We start from the raw sequence: 15794 nt of genomic DNA on the forward strand, positions 1-15794 counted from the left end.
GGGGCCCCACGCGATACTGCAAGCCTTTGCTCCTCCTCCAGCTGAACCCTGTATGGGGTTCGATCGACAAGGGCCTTATGCAAGGGTTGGCCGTTCAACTCAGTCTGCGCACTTTGCAAAGACCTTAAGTGTTTTGCTAAGGACGCAATCATCATATTTGCACCCCTACCACCCCATAGAGGTACAAAGAAGTTCCCATAGTTCTGGGCACCATGCCCATGAGCGATTATGCCAAACAGAGACATAGGCAGCTGCATGGATGAAGAGATTGCCTTGGGGGCAGGATTGAGTTGAGGTAAGCACGTCTTTTTCTGGTCCATTTTGTCGTGGATGATGCAAAGGTAAGAGTCAGGTCTCTCCATGGAGAGAATCCTGTTATGATAATATGCAGTCCTGCAGCTTCTCTGCTCGATGTTGTGGTCGAGCCGCCTTCTAACCAACGTCTCTCGCTCTTGAGCGCTGCAAGAATTCTTCGACAAAGCCATTTTGATAGCAGTGCACTCGTCACACTTTGAAAAGCTGGAGTACTTTCCTATACTCACATCCCTGAACCTGTTGCTCCACAATCTACTAAATCTAGATTGGCTCAGCTTCCTGTAGCCATTACTCTGGAGTTCCCGATTCACATCTTCCAATATGGCCCCCTTGGTATACATGGAAGGGAGAACTCGTTGGGTGTCTCGTGTTCCATCTTCCAAGAGGCGGGTTTTATGTGGTTGCTGCTCGCTACATGTCTCGACAAACCTCTTGAAGATTGCCTCTCCATATACAACATGACCCCTAGTTTTGTGCGTACCGTCGTTCACATGGACTGCCTGTTGAACCCTTTGTTCCTCGAACTCAGTTTTGATTCTGTAGAATGTGGTTCGAGGGACTCCATAAATGATTCTCCATGCCTTCATGCAGACCAAACCCCTCTGGAAGACCATGCCCCCCACCTGATGTTCTGAAGCATCAACAGATGACCGTAATGCCTCATACACAAAATTGCGAGCTACCTTCCAGGACAATGTCTTGTATCTTGCTCTCTCCTCTTCAATAGCATCCCAATCAGCATGTTGACAACACCTCCTCTTGCAACAAGCAACTGTCGAGACCATTCGAACCTCCATCGCCATTTTCTGCCTTTTCGGTTCGTTGCTCAGATCCCTTTGGCTGCACTTTAGGAAGATGTACTTTCTTTTCCCATGAAGAGATGTTCTGTCATCAGTTGTAGTGGTGTTTGATTGTGAATTCTTCACATTCTCAAACACTAAGTGCCTCAATTTCCACCGCATAATGCTTCCAATAGTCAGATTGTTTTCTTCTGTGTCAACAACCTCTAAAATCGCAACTCCAATATTATCCCAGCCCAATTCTTGATTAGCAACCGCATCTCTTGGATCGACAACTGTGGCTAAGCCCTCAGCTACCACCTCCCCCTCGGGGTTGTTTAGAAACACCTTTGCCTGAATCCATGTAGCACGGATCTTAAGATCCACGGAGGGAACATGCGTCGCACTTGCGCTGTCCCCAACATCTGCTTTCTTTTGAAGATTTTTCAAGGCAACAACAACATTTACCCCGACGACCATCTCTCCTCGTTCAATAGTGACCACATTCCCATCAAAGATAGTCTCTACTGATACAGCAGCATTGCCTTCCCCAAGCCTTTGACAGTGTATAACAAAGTTCCGATCCATAGACACAAGGGTCCCTTTTGCAACTCTCTTCCCACCATTCAAAATGTAAACCTTTTCCCCAACCTTGAAGGCCATTCTGAAAGTGCAGAAAAGAAGTTAAGACCATACAAAAAATGATTGGAGAATGGCCTAAATCATAACATACCAAACAACCTCAATAGCATGAGGCCACATGCCATTATTCAAACATGCTATTGACACCCACGTGAAATTTCGCATTCACAAAATTGGTATGAGCCCTTATGCCATTAGTGGTACCACTAATGGCATGAGGCCTCACGCTATCTTTGGCCCCTGCTAGCCTGTTGCTATATTCCTTTTGCCTTGCTGCAACTGTATATATTTTTGTGTGCGTGACTAGTCACCCATACAAAAATATATACAGTTGCAGCAAGGCAAAAGGAATATGGCAATAGGCTAGCAGGGGCCAAAGATGGCATGAGGCCTCATGCCATCTTGATATACACACAGCTGCAGGCAAGTAAAAACATAAATGACAATACGCTAGCCATGAAATTGCAAGGGCCCAAGATGGCATGTGGCCTAAGATGGCATGTGGCCTCATGCCATTTCTAAATGTGGTCCTAAGCCATTCCATGGTGAATATACCAGGAAGCACAAGTGCCGAATATCAAGAGGAAGCGGTAGCCACACCAAAGACAGTGCCGCTCGCAACACCGCAACTACTGGTAGTGCCGCTCGCAACACCGCAACTGCTTGTAGCGCCGCTCGCACAAACTGCCACTCGCATAAACTGCCGCTCGCAATGGCGCTCGCAATGCCGCAACCGCTTGTAAACGCATAAACCACAGCTCACAACGCTGCTTACACAAGCAGCGCTCATTGCGCTCAGCAGAACCAAGAACACGGCACACAAAAATGATAAACCTAGGAATGAGTTCGAGAATTCAAAAATAACACATGCTTGAACGTCACATCAAATCCTCTGACAAACCAGATCTTATGATTCCTCTAACAAATTTCAAACTGAGTAGCTTCTAGACTTTGCTGTGGGAGGTTAAACTTTGTCACATCATGTCCTTGCCTCGATCCAGCTGTGCCATGTCAGTGATTCGAACTTTGCCAACCACTCTCATCTCAAACACTTCATTTGGTGAGGCATTCCTCTTCTCTTCTTTTTCTTTTTCTTTTTCTTTTTCTTCCTTTCTTTCACTTTACTTTCATGGCTCTTTTGCTTACTTTCAGGGGGTGTTTCTCCATTGGACCATGGCCCTTGCCTTGGATTTCGTGCTCAGGCTGTATTGCCGTTTTTATGGAGGTTCCTCACTTGACTCAATCTCTATTCCAGGTTCTTTGGCCCTTCCCTTACCATTACTACACCCCACACATTCCCTTCACTCATTCCATATCATCTACACTTACAGTTCCATCACCACTCATTTCCAGCAGCGTTGCCCGCACTTATCTCTAGATGCCCGTCTTGCATCTTTCATTCTTTCACCATCATTCACATCTCCACTTGAGGTCACATTTACACCATACCATGGACACACATACATGCACCAGCAGCAAAAGACACCACCTCATTTGGACGTCCTGTTTCCAAGATGTCCTTAGGACCATTTGCCGACGACGCACTAGCTTTTTTGGAGCGACTTTCTTCCAACCGGGTGAGCCTGTTCACTCAAGGCACCTAGGTGGATCTTTAGGTGAGGCCACAGAAGCCGAAGCCACTTTCTTCTACTCCAGCACTCAGTGGACACATGCCACCTCCCTTTACCGACAACCCAACGACCATGCCGTCCTTTTCAGCTTCTACCTTCTTCGGTTACTCTTGTTTTAGAGACGGCCACCTTCTCAAAGTGCCACCACCATCTCGGCACTCCACCATATCACTCCATATCGGTGCTGGAGCAAGCGCAAGAGTAGGAGCGAGAGCAAGTGGTTACCGGTTACAAGTCCCTAGTTACTAGTTATCAGTTACTGGCTACTCTGAGTGGTCAGCACTTACTCTATAGGCCAACGGTTATCAATGGCCACCTTTTCAGAGTGCCACCACCATCTTGGTGCTCCACCATATTACTCCATCTTTCATCATTTCCACACTTACCACCCTTGGGCAACACATCCCTTATTCTACCTCCCTTTCTTTCTCGATTTCAGCCAATCCTTGGAGCATACCGGAAGTCATCAAGAGGCTGCATTTGCATATTACACTTTCCTGAGCCGAAATCCAGGTACAAATTAAATTCTTTGGGTGCTCACTCTTTTTTCCTCTATTTTCCTCCTCTTTTCAGACTTTTTCTACACTTTTCTTCTTCAACTTCAGGGTCTAGTTTAACTATAGGGTTTCCCACTGGGTTTTCCTCCCTATCTCCAAACTTCACACCTACCTCTTTTCTTTCCTTTCCACTTTGTTTTTTAGAGTTTCTACTATTTCATGCAGCTACCAGCACTTGGCATCAGTAGCAGAGGTACACTCTAGACTCTTCGGAGGGTTCTCGCGCATTTGGAGCCAGCAGGATCCACTATGGTTGCATATTAGGGCATGGCCATTGAGAGAAAGGGGGAATATTTTGGTTAGAATATTCCCCATCTTGCTTGTATAAAACCCTTGCCCCACAAGGGCAAGGGGGCATTTTGTGGAGAGCATTCAAGCATTTCTCATGTTTGAGCGAGCGTTGGGGGAGGCCCCTTCCTTGCCCCAACACTATTGGCCAAAGATGCAATGTGATGTTATCCGGTATGTGCATATCTGCGTTCGGTGCCAAGCCCGTAATACTCCCTCTTGTGCCTCGAAAGGACGGTTAGAGTCAATTGCAGTTTCTAGTTTGTTTGAGTTGGTGGCGTTTGATCTTATAGAACCTTTTTCACGATCAACTGTTGGCAATGAGTATGTTATTATTACTTTTGAATATTTGACTCGTTAGGTGGAAGTTGGTACTCTTGCTAGTGCGTTTGCAACTGCTATTGGATACTTCCTCCTTAATCAAGTGGTATTCTAGCATTCTTGTCTGGAGCGGATTCTTTAGGATAATGGTCTCACATTTATAACTGAGGCATTTCATGTTTTGATGTCTCAGTTGGGGATACACCACACTTTCACAAGTGCTTATCATCCATAGTCAAATGATTTGGTGGAATGGCTCATGCGGACATTCAAAGGAATGATCACGAAGTACATGAACTTTCAGCATTTGGATTGGGTGTAAGCAACTAAATTTTCCATTCTACTTTAGTCACTTAACCACACCTTCAACCACTTGGAGGAATCTCACGAACAACCTCCATAAATCCTATTATGGACTTAGGGACTTACTAGCCCCAAGAAAGGCATCTATGCCACTCAACCATTGCACTTGGTCCAAGTGCTCCACATGTCCGATCCCATGATCGACACTCCAAGGTACCACCAACATACCAGCCCATTATGGCCATGCCAATTCCCCTTGGTCACACCGGTGGTCCAACACCACCTGCATCGCAGTCCCGTCTCTCAAAGACTGGGCCATCCATCTGTGAGTGACCATCTTTGGTCCACTCTTTAGCATCCTTAAGATGCCTGTAGACATAGGGAACAACCTTCCCCAATATCCCTTTTATTGTCCCCACTAAGTCCCTTTTTTGTCCATGGCCATGTTCGCCAACACTACCACTGAGACAAGGCCCACAAGCCCGACCACTAAATCCCATTATCCTTTGGGACTTCCTCACCACATGACCGTATTATTGGTCACTACTCCAGAGGACCACTCCTCTTCCTTTCCATAGTCTGGGACTTTGGGACAACATTTCGAAACACCGTGGCCCTACACGAGTCTCATGGGTACTCTCCCCACCTTCCGCCTTTGGGTGCTCTAGCCATGGGCTTAGAGCAAGGTTCCATTGAGCCACACCAGGTATCCAAGTAGGTAGTGCCACCCACACTTAGACTAGGAGCATTGGCCATTCGATCTCCCGGGGGAACTAAAGCCAGCTCTTGAACACTTCACCAAGCTACCCCATTTATCGGTCCGTATTCACTCTAACCTTGGACTTCTTAGTGGTTATCCCATCACCCAACACCTGGGTACGGCCTTCCTGGGCCAAACTGACCTTTCCTGGCCAAACTGGCTCCACTGGAGTCCTCCCCCCTACTATACTTTTGGAGCTCACCAAACCCCTAGAGTCTAGGATACGAACACTTTGGGCTTTCACCCTCTTAGACTCAAACTTGGACTTGGACTTAGACTCAGACTCGGACTTAGACTCGGACTCGGACTCGGACTCGGACTCGGCCTCGGCCCCGGCCTTGGTCCCAGTCCCAATCCCGGTCCTGGTCTCAATCTTGGTCTTGGTTTTGATCTCAGTCACGGTCTTGACCTCAAACTCTATCTTGGATTCCATCTCAGGTCCATCTCGAAGCCCATCTCGGACTCCATCTTAGTCCATCTCAAACTCCATCTCGGACCCCTCTCGGACTCCATCTTGGGTCCATCTCGGACGCCATCTCAGTCTATCTTAGACTCCATCTCGGGTCCATCTCGGAATCCATCTTGGGTCCATCTCAAACTCTATCTCATGTCCATCTCGGACTCCATCTCATGTCCATCTCAGACTCCATCTCGGGTCCATCTCAGGTCCATCTCAGTCACTTCCACGTATCATGTGTTGGTCCTCTTGTGTCCCTTTCTAGAGACTCACTTATTGCTCGCTTCATGCTTGTTCCTTGAGCATTTCATTAGCAGTTCCACTCCCGCTCTTGACCTTTCAAGTCAGAGCTTTTAGTCCAAACGTATTATGCTCATTTGGCTTTCGCTTCAGCCACTACCACGTGGCACCCTTTCGGCTCCATTTTGGGGCTTAGGGATTTGTGTCTCACAACTCCACCACCCATAGACGAAGTTTGATGTCCTCATCAAACAATAAACTATTTTGTAAAGTAATACCAACATGTATTACCCTTCCCATCCTTGGCACTTAGTCAATATTTGTCAAGGGTTGGACACCGAAGGCTCACCTTGCATTGTCCATCCTCTATAGAGCATAGTCTCTCCAACATAAAGATTCGATTGACCACTTAGGGTGGTTCTTTCCCTTTTATTAGTTTAGCTCTTGCTAAACCCATTAGAGACACCTTCTCTATCTCAATCCCACTATTCATTCTCAAGTAGTCTCAACTTCTATCGATATAACCATTCCTTTTTGGAACTTTTAGTCTTGACTTCTTGAAATTAAATTCCTAAGTGTGTTCGACACCTTTCATTACATATATTGTGTAAACTCCACTTCCCCATCCTAAGAAGTTCTCTACTTAAAAGCACCATTCTCTTCTTTTCTATTTTGTGCCACCTTTAGCATTAAATTCCAATTATCATAAGTTGTGCTAAGGCTGTCCACGGCCCTATCATTTGGCTACCTTACCATTCCCTCCCTTGGAGCTTTCACTTTTGCTAAATTGGAGTATTTGGGAATTCATCCTTAGAAATATACTTCTTTTCCCATAATCCGTTAGTATTTAACACATTAGTGTTTCTTGCTTAACTTTCCCATTTGGATTCCTTCCAATAAATTCCATGGCCCACACTTGACCACTAGTGTTTTGCTTCTATCCATTAATTGTTGCACCAAGCAATATAGAATCACTACCTCCATTCTCGAGATATCTTTTTGGTTCCATGGCAAAAGCTCTACTTTGCTGAGTCCAAAAGGTGCTCACCCCTAATAGGCCTCTTTAGCATTTTCTGCTACAGGCTCCATCCACGGCTCAACTTTGTGACCCTCCTATGGGTCTTTCCTAGAGACTACTTTCTTGGACTCATTATACCATTGTTTTGGCACAATTAATTTCCATTTAGGTGTCCTTCCCACTTGGTAACCTTGACTAACCACACCATTATCAATAGTTCAAGTTAACACTTGAACTAGGAATTATATTCCTTAACCCAAACAAAGACTTTGTCCTTGTTTAGCCATAAGATCACCTAGTGATCTCATCTTGACCCCTTAACAAGTCTACCAATAGGAACTAGGTCTTCCAAACCTTTTAAATTGTTGACTATGACCCTAGGGGCATCCCCCACACATGGCGATGTGCCCAAGCCAGCTCTTCCAACCAAGGATCCATAGCCACTGAGACTGAGTGTCCCCATCTCATTCACCAACCTTGGTGCTACTTTGCACAAAAGTGTTCAAGTTAGATATACCGAGCTTTCACACTAGGCAATCTAACCGTACATCACGACTCTGAGGCATCCCTCGCTTGGCAGTGTGCCCAAACCAGTCTCCTCACTGAGAGTCCATGACCACCGAAAAATGAGTGTCTTTATATTCCAAACCATCACCACGCCCTAGTGATTTGGGACTCGAACCCAAACACTAGAGGGTCAGGACTCAAACCCAACCTCTGTATATGCATCTACAGACGGCATCACACATGATGCCTGATGTGACTCCCCACACCGATGCATCAACTTATACTCAAAGCATGCTACAGATCACAACTTAGGAACCTAGTTCCTCCATACTACCAAGTCCCCTCACTTGACACGTCTGTGATCATGCATAGACTCCTCCATGCTTAGCCCCATGGGCCACCCCTTTTGAAGTTAGCACTTTCAACTAGGGTATTTGTTCCCCCAACTTGCCAATCTCACCTAGCAAGTCATCCGGCCACCATAACATGGTTTATATGCAAGCGTGAAAGTCCTTAACCAACAACTTTCATATAAAGCCCTCTCTTTGAACACTTAGGAACTACTTTCCTAACCTTGATAGCCTCGCCTCGTGGCAAGCTTCAAGACCATACTTCTGTTGTGCCATTCTGATTTCGCACGCTCTATGAACCGTTTACACTTGGCTTTTTAGGTACTAAGCTGCCTAAATTTATCTTTGGGAACCTTGAAGGAACTTTATCCCTTAGCTTGCTAAGGCTTCTCCTTTCACAAGCTTTCTAATTGCCATATGGTCTAACATGGATAATTCTATGCTTTAGACTCTTTATGGCCTCCCGCTTGCTAGCAACAACAAGCTTGAGCACCCTTTTAATTCTCCACTCCCAACTTGCATAACCACCCTTGGTTATGCCCTTCAATTTAAATGGTTCGATTCTATCCCTTTACTACTTGCTTTTGGCCTCACACATTTCTTTCGGTTATTCTCCTTTGGACTAGGAGGATAGCTTTGCACTTTCTACCATGCCTTAGTAAGTATTCATAGGGATGAACCTACCTAATAGTCTAGGGAGTGGTTCCTCAATCCAAGTATTCTCACTTTATAATCCCACACACCGGGATTAATGTTGCTACTTATGGGCCTTTGTATGCCTATAACTAGCCTTGCCAAAATCCCAATTTTGGCTTTGTCCAATTTGAGTAGATGGAATTCTCCTATCTCTGTAACCTTGGACATTTGGATAGCACCTCCTATCCATCATTCACTAGAGACTTAGTCCCTTGGGCCTTATCTATTACCCTCACAATACTGAACATTACCTATTGGTGTTCTAGAATGTTTGGGTGTCTCAATGATGGCATTTTTTACAATGAGTATTTCCTTTATAACATTGACTTACTATATCGCAACATAAGCAATTTATCCCCCCATATGGGTATAATTAACTTTCTTATCCCAAAAGAAGTCTTGGGTAGTCACCTTCTACCAGTTTAACTAATCATTTTACATCTTTTGCTTAGTTGCCTCATAGTTGTCAAGTCCTACAACTCATTGTTGGTGCTTCCACACCTCCATCATTGTTTAGGTCCCCACACTCTACCACACGCCTTCTAAGTTAGGCTATGCTATTTCCATTTCCATTGGGATTCCCTTGGTAAGGGGTTCTCATGAACCCACTAACATAACTTCAAGGTATCACACCTTAGCACATTTGGTGTCTCCACACCATCGGCTCCACAAGCCTACCTTTATGACACTACTTATTAGTGTCTAAGTGTTTGCCAAGACCAATATAATGTTTCTCATGCCAACTATCCGTTAGCACTACACTATAATGTTCACACACAACTCTGAACCAAAGTTGTTTTCTTCTGGGAACACCTTTCCCATGACTTTAGTATGGCACTTTCTGTCATCAATAAAATACACACTGTTCCCATACTTGGACCTTATGATCCTCCCCATCCTCATGGGGCACAATACACCTCAGTCCAAATCCTTTCACCAGTCCTCTAAGACCATTCCTTGACTCCCCTCGAGTCATCCAACTCTTTGGACTTTGTTAATTTTACAACCCATAAAGTTCTACTTTTGAGGTGTTAGCTTGTTAGAATACAACTACTTGTATTCATGTCCTACCTATAAAGACCATTCATGTAAGTGTTACTCTGAAACTTGATTATTTTCCGTTTCTTGTGGGTTGCTTCTGCCCCTTATGACTACTTGTCCATGTGATGAGAATACGAACTCATCCTCTAAGTACACCCCCAACTCTTTGGGTTATTCCAGCATTTATTAAAGGTAGCCTCGGCTACCATTTCAAGGATTTGTGTCCTCTTCCATATTTGACCTCCCACGGTCATTAATTCTGGTCTTAAATGCATGAGCACTAACTTTAACTTTATGAGGATATTCTTGTGACTCCTTTATTGTTTAAGAGTCTCTATCTTTCCCGTGATCCCCATTATAGTTGTTTACCACAACTACATTAGCCAGTTTGCTAAGTCAAATGCTCATCTGGATCATATCCTCAACTTTCTGAGGAAAACTTTATACTGTTCCCAAAATCCCAAAGTCGTTCCATTATTGGCCCTTTTCTATCCACCACCTTACCTACAAGTTCACACATGAACTGTAGTGGAGAGCCATGTTTTCCCAACTTGTTACTTCCCAAGGATAGGCCCACTTCTAGGACCTTCCGATGCCAACACTAGTGGTGATATACTTGAGCACCAATAAAAGTCGGATTAAGGAACAACTCTGATACCAAATTGTAAGCGACTAAATTTTCCATTCTACTTTAGTCACTTAACCACACCTTCGACCACTTGGAAAAGTCTCACTCATAACCTCCGTAAATCCTGTTCTGAACTTAGGGACTAGCCCCAAGAAGCGCATCCATGCCACTCAACCATTGCACTTGGTCCAAGTGCTCCACATGTCCGATCCCATGATCGATACCCCAAGGTACCATTGATATACCAGCCCGTTACGCTAAGGCCATGCCCATTCACCTTGGTCACACCGGTGGTCCAACACCACATGCATCGCAATCCCGTCTCTCAAAGACTGGGCCATCCATCTGTAAGTGACCATCCTTGGTCCACTCCTTAGCATCCTTAAGATGCCCGTAGACATGGGGAACAGCCTTCCCCAATATCCCTTTTACTATTCCCACCAAGTCCCTTTTTTGTTCACGGCTATTGCCACTGAAACAAGGCCCACAAGCTCGACCACTAAATCCCATTGTCCTTTAGGACTTCTTCACCACATGACCGTATCATTAGTCATTACTCCAGAGGACCACTCCTCTTCCTTTCCATGGTCTGGGACTTTGGGACAACATTTCGAAACACCATAGCCCTACGCGAGTATCATAGATACTCTCCCCACCTTGTACTTTTGGGTGCTCTAGCCATGGGCTTAGAGCGAGGTTCCACTAAGCCATGCCAGGTATCCAAGTAGGTAGTGCCACCCACACTTGGATTGAGAGCATTGGCCATTCGATCTCCTAGGAGAACTAGAGTGAACTCCTGAACACTTCACTAAGTTACCCTGCTTGTCAATCCGTATTTACTCTAGCCTTGGAATTCCCAGTGGTTATCCCATCATCCAACACCTAAATACGGCCTTCCTGGGCCAAACTAGCCTATCCTAGCCAAACTAGCTCTACTGGAGTCCTCCCCCCTACTATACTTTTGGAGCTCACCAAACCCCTAGGGTCTGGGAGACAAATGCTTTGGGCTTTCACCCTCTTAGACTCAAACTCGGACTCTGCCTCGGCCTCAATCTCGGTCCCGGTCTCGGTCCCGGTCCCAGTCTCGGTCTTGGTCTCAGTCTCGGTTTCGGTCTCGGTCTTAGTCTCGGTCTCGGTCTCAACCTCGAACTCCATCTCGAGTCCTTCTCGGACTCCATCTTGGATTCCATCTCAAGTCCATCTCGAACACCATCTCGGACTCCATCTCAGTCCATCTAAGACTCCATCTTGGACCCATCTCAGACTCCATCTCGGGTCCATCTCGGACTCCATCTTGGTCCATCTCGGACTCCATCTCGGGTCCATCTCAGACTCCATCTCGGACTCCATCTCGGGTCCATCTCAGACTCCATCTCGGACTCCATCTCGGGTCCATCTTGGGTCCATCTCGGTCACTTCCACATGTCATGTGTTAGTCCTCTTGTGTCCCTTTTTTAAAGACTCACTTATTACTTGCTTCGTGCTTGTTTCTCAAGCATTTCATTGGGAGTTCTACTCCCGCTCTCAACCTTTCAAGTCGGAGCTTTTAGTCCAAACGTGTTATGCTTGTTTGGCTTTTGCTTCGACCACTACCACGTGGCACCCTTTCGGCTCCATTTTGGGGCTTAGGGATTTGTGTCTCACATTGGGATGGTTATTTACTGTCTCTTCGGTATGCATATGTCACAAGGGTGTAGAGTTTTCTTGGTGCTTCACCATATAAACTTTTATATGGCCATGATCCAATATTACCAACGAAGTTGGGTTTACCTTCGCAATTGCCACGAACTACTGATGCTAGGTCATGGGATCAGTATTTGATGAGCATTCTTCCAATTATCTGCTAAACACTTAGGCTGCATACAAGTGGAACAACAATGGCATTACAACTCCCATCATCGTCCACCTGTAGAGTATAAAGTAGATAACTTGGTGTTAATCAATTTCCCCATCTTACAGTACGTGGTTTATCTAAGGGGCTCCTTGCTCAGTGGAAAGGACCGTATCAAGTGTTGTAGCAAGTTGGACTGCAATGTAAGTAACCAAAGGGAATGATTTAAGAGACGATCCATGGGGCTCAAATATAAAGGGAAAGGGCTTATGAATAAGAGTGCACCTCTTTTCCAATTGGTTAAGGGTCTTGGGATATTTAGGGTTAATTGTGTTTGGGTTTGAATAGTATTGGGTTGGGTGACCTCTCAAGAAGTCCAAACTCAGGAGCTTATATTTGGTATCAGAGGGGTCTTGGGTCTGACTCTATTGGTTGGTTAAAGGAATCACACCACATATTAATTAACATCCGGTAGATCTAGTTTGCTTCCACTAAGCTCGACCCGAGGGGTAGCGTGTCAAGAGAGTGGGGCTCTTGGGAAAGTTGTAGCTCTCAACTTCTGTTCATGAAGGCATGAACTTACAGGGAAGTGTGATGGATTATAAGCAACTAAAGGGAATGATTTGAGAAATAATCTATACAACTCAAATATATAAGGAAATGGCCCATGAATAAGAGTGCAACCCCCTTTTCAAATCGGTTAAGGGTCTTAGGATATTTAGGGTTAAATATCCTTGGGTTTGAATAGTATTGGGTTAGGTGACCTCTCGGGAAGTCCAAACTCAAAAGTTTATATGCAAGTTTATGAGGTTTGGCATGACGTCTAGTAGGCCAATCCTCCAGAGATTGTGCATGTGCAGTGGTTGAAACGCTTCATACTGGGCTGGGTGACCTTTCAGGAAGTCCAAACTTAGAAGCTTACATGCAAGTTTATGAGGTTCGGCATGACGTCCAACAGGCCAATCCTCCAGAGATTGTGCATGTGCAGTGGTTAAAACACTTCATACCAAGGGATCAGGAGCAATTAATACCACCTATAGATCTGCCAATGCCTCCTCCCGATCCCGGCCCATCTACAAAAGAACCCTGATATTCTGAGAGGAGGGGAAGTATACGGCTACGATGTTGTATACTAATATAAGTGTAATAGGATTTTAGTAGCCGTCGGATTGGTTTCAATTTAGCACTCCTATATATAAGTTAAAGCTTTTAGGCTAATTGATAGGCATATTTTCTATATTCCCTTTCCATATTCCACACACTCACATGTTTATTTTTTAAAGACATGATAAGTACTTCTTAAATAATTTTTAAAATTTCTAGTTTACTTAAAAATATTTTAACTTAAATGAATAATGTTATATAAATTAAAAAAGTCAAGTCAAATCTATTACAACTTAAATTTTTTATAGGTTATATTTAGAAATAGATCACACAATTACAGTGTTTAAAATAGTTAATCAGTAATATAAATTGGTAGTAGTTTAATATGAAAATAAAATTATTAATCATATTCATTATTATGTGTTTAAAATTATTTAAATTTTAAAATCATATTCATTTTATATATTAATATGTTTATCTAAAAATATTAAATTATAACTATAAGTGTATGGAATATGAAAATGAAATACAGAAATGTGCATATCAATCAGCCCAAAAACCCTAGTTTATATACAGGAGTGAGTGGTCCAAATTGAAATCAATTCAATAACTATTAAAATCCCACTATGCTAATATTAGTATACAACATCACAGCCATACACTTAGACCTCATATACCTAATTTTAAAGAATAGTTTAAAATAATAATTATTACTCTAAAAGACTTCTAAAAACGAAACTAAATAGCTTATAAGAAGAATACTGGGAAAGTTTTAGTTAAATAATTTCAATTTTATGTTATTGCTAAAAAATTAATTATACATTATAGCACACCTAAATTTTAGAGCTGAACTTTAAGTCCATTACACTACAAAATAAAGGTCTAACAAGAACTTAATATCCCCTACAAATATTAACTCCTCATATTCAATTTTTATATCCAAAATAATGTTAGACGGCATTTAGCACACTTTTGATGTACCAATGGCCTAATGCAAGGACATGAGTACCCTATTGACTAGAGCAGTATGGAACTTATATTTAAACCCAAATTAGATGCAAAACAAAAAATGACATAACTTAATAGATGTTAAATTAGTGTCTCAAGTGGTTGGCTATGCTTTCAACAACTATCTCTACTACACATTTAAAACCCCCATAACAGCTTTGGATTTGGTGTCTGTGGATAAAGCCTCTGAGATACATTAATGGATTAGTGCTTGTATTGATTGCAAAAAAATCTTGAGGAAAATAACTCATTTTTCCTTCCTCATCGTTCACATTAACTAACTTATCAACCACATCAACTTTACTACCACCATCCTCCCTCATGAGGGTAATTTTGCACTTTCTACCATACATAAATCTACCTAATAGCCTAGGGAGTGATTCCTCAATTTGCATATACTCACTTTGTAATCCCACACACTAATATTAACATTTACTACTCATAGGCTCTTACATACTTGTTATTAATTGTGCCAAAAGCCTTTTGGTTTTATCCTCTTTAGATAGATAGATTTACCTTGTCTTTAGCTTTTATCAACTTTGATGCTTTATTATTGTCACAAATGTGATTGTAGGTATAAAAAGTTATTTGTCAGTGAGTCCTTTTGGATATTCTTTCCTTACTACTATAACGGTATGAGGTTAGTGACATTGGATAGCACCTTTTATCTATTATTCTTTAGAAACTTAGTCCCTTGGGCCTTATTTAATACCTTTATGATACTAAACACAATTTCTTTGGTGTTTTAAAGTGTTTATATATTTTGGTGATGGACTTCCAAAACAATAAGCATTTCTTGTTATCACATTAACTCACTATATTGCAACATAAACACATTATCTCTTAAGGGATATATTTAACTTCCTTTTTATCCCGACAAAAGTCTTATGAAGTTAGCTCTTAACCAATTACTCCAAAACTTTGCTTAGTTACCTTATAATTATCATGTCTTACAACTCATTATTGATGCTTCCACACCTCCCATCAATATTTAGTTCAAGCACATAAATCCCATGCTTTTTAGTTTATGCTAAGCCAATCCCATTTCTATTGAGGTTTATTTGGCAAGGGGTTTTCATGAATTAGCTAACTTGACTTCAAAGCACCTTCCCTTGAGATACTTGGTGTCTCCACATTATCAGCTTTACAAGGTTATCCATATGACATATTCCACTTGTGTCTATATTTTCGGCCAAGACTATACTTATCATTTCTTATATGCTAACCAATAGTTGGCATAAAAAATGACGAATACTATCATATTCACACACAACTATTTTCAAAAATTATTTTCTTTAGTAAACACTTTTTTTATGGC

Source organism: Selaginella moellendorffii, unplaced genomic scaffold, assembly GCF_000143415.4.
Source record: "Selaginella moellendorffii unplaced genomic scaffold, v1.0 SELMOscaffold_37, whole genome shotgun sequence".
Lineage (NCBI taxonomy): Eukaryota > Viridiplantae > Streptophyta > Lycopodiopsida > Selaginellales > Selaginellaceae > Selaginella > Selaginella moellendorffii.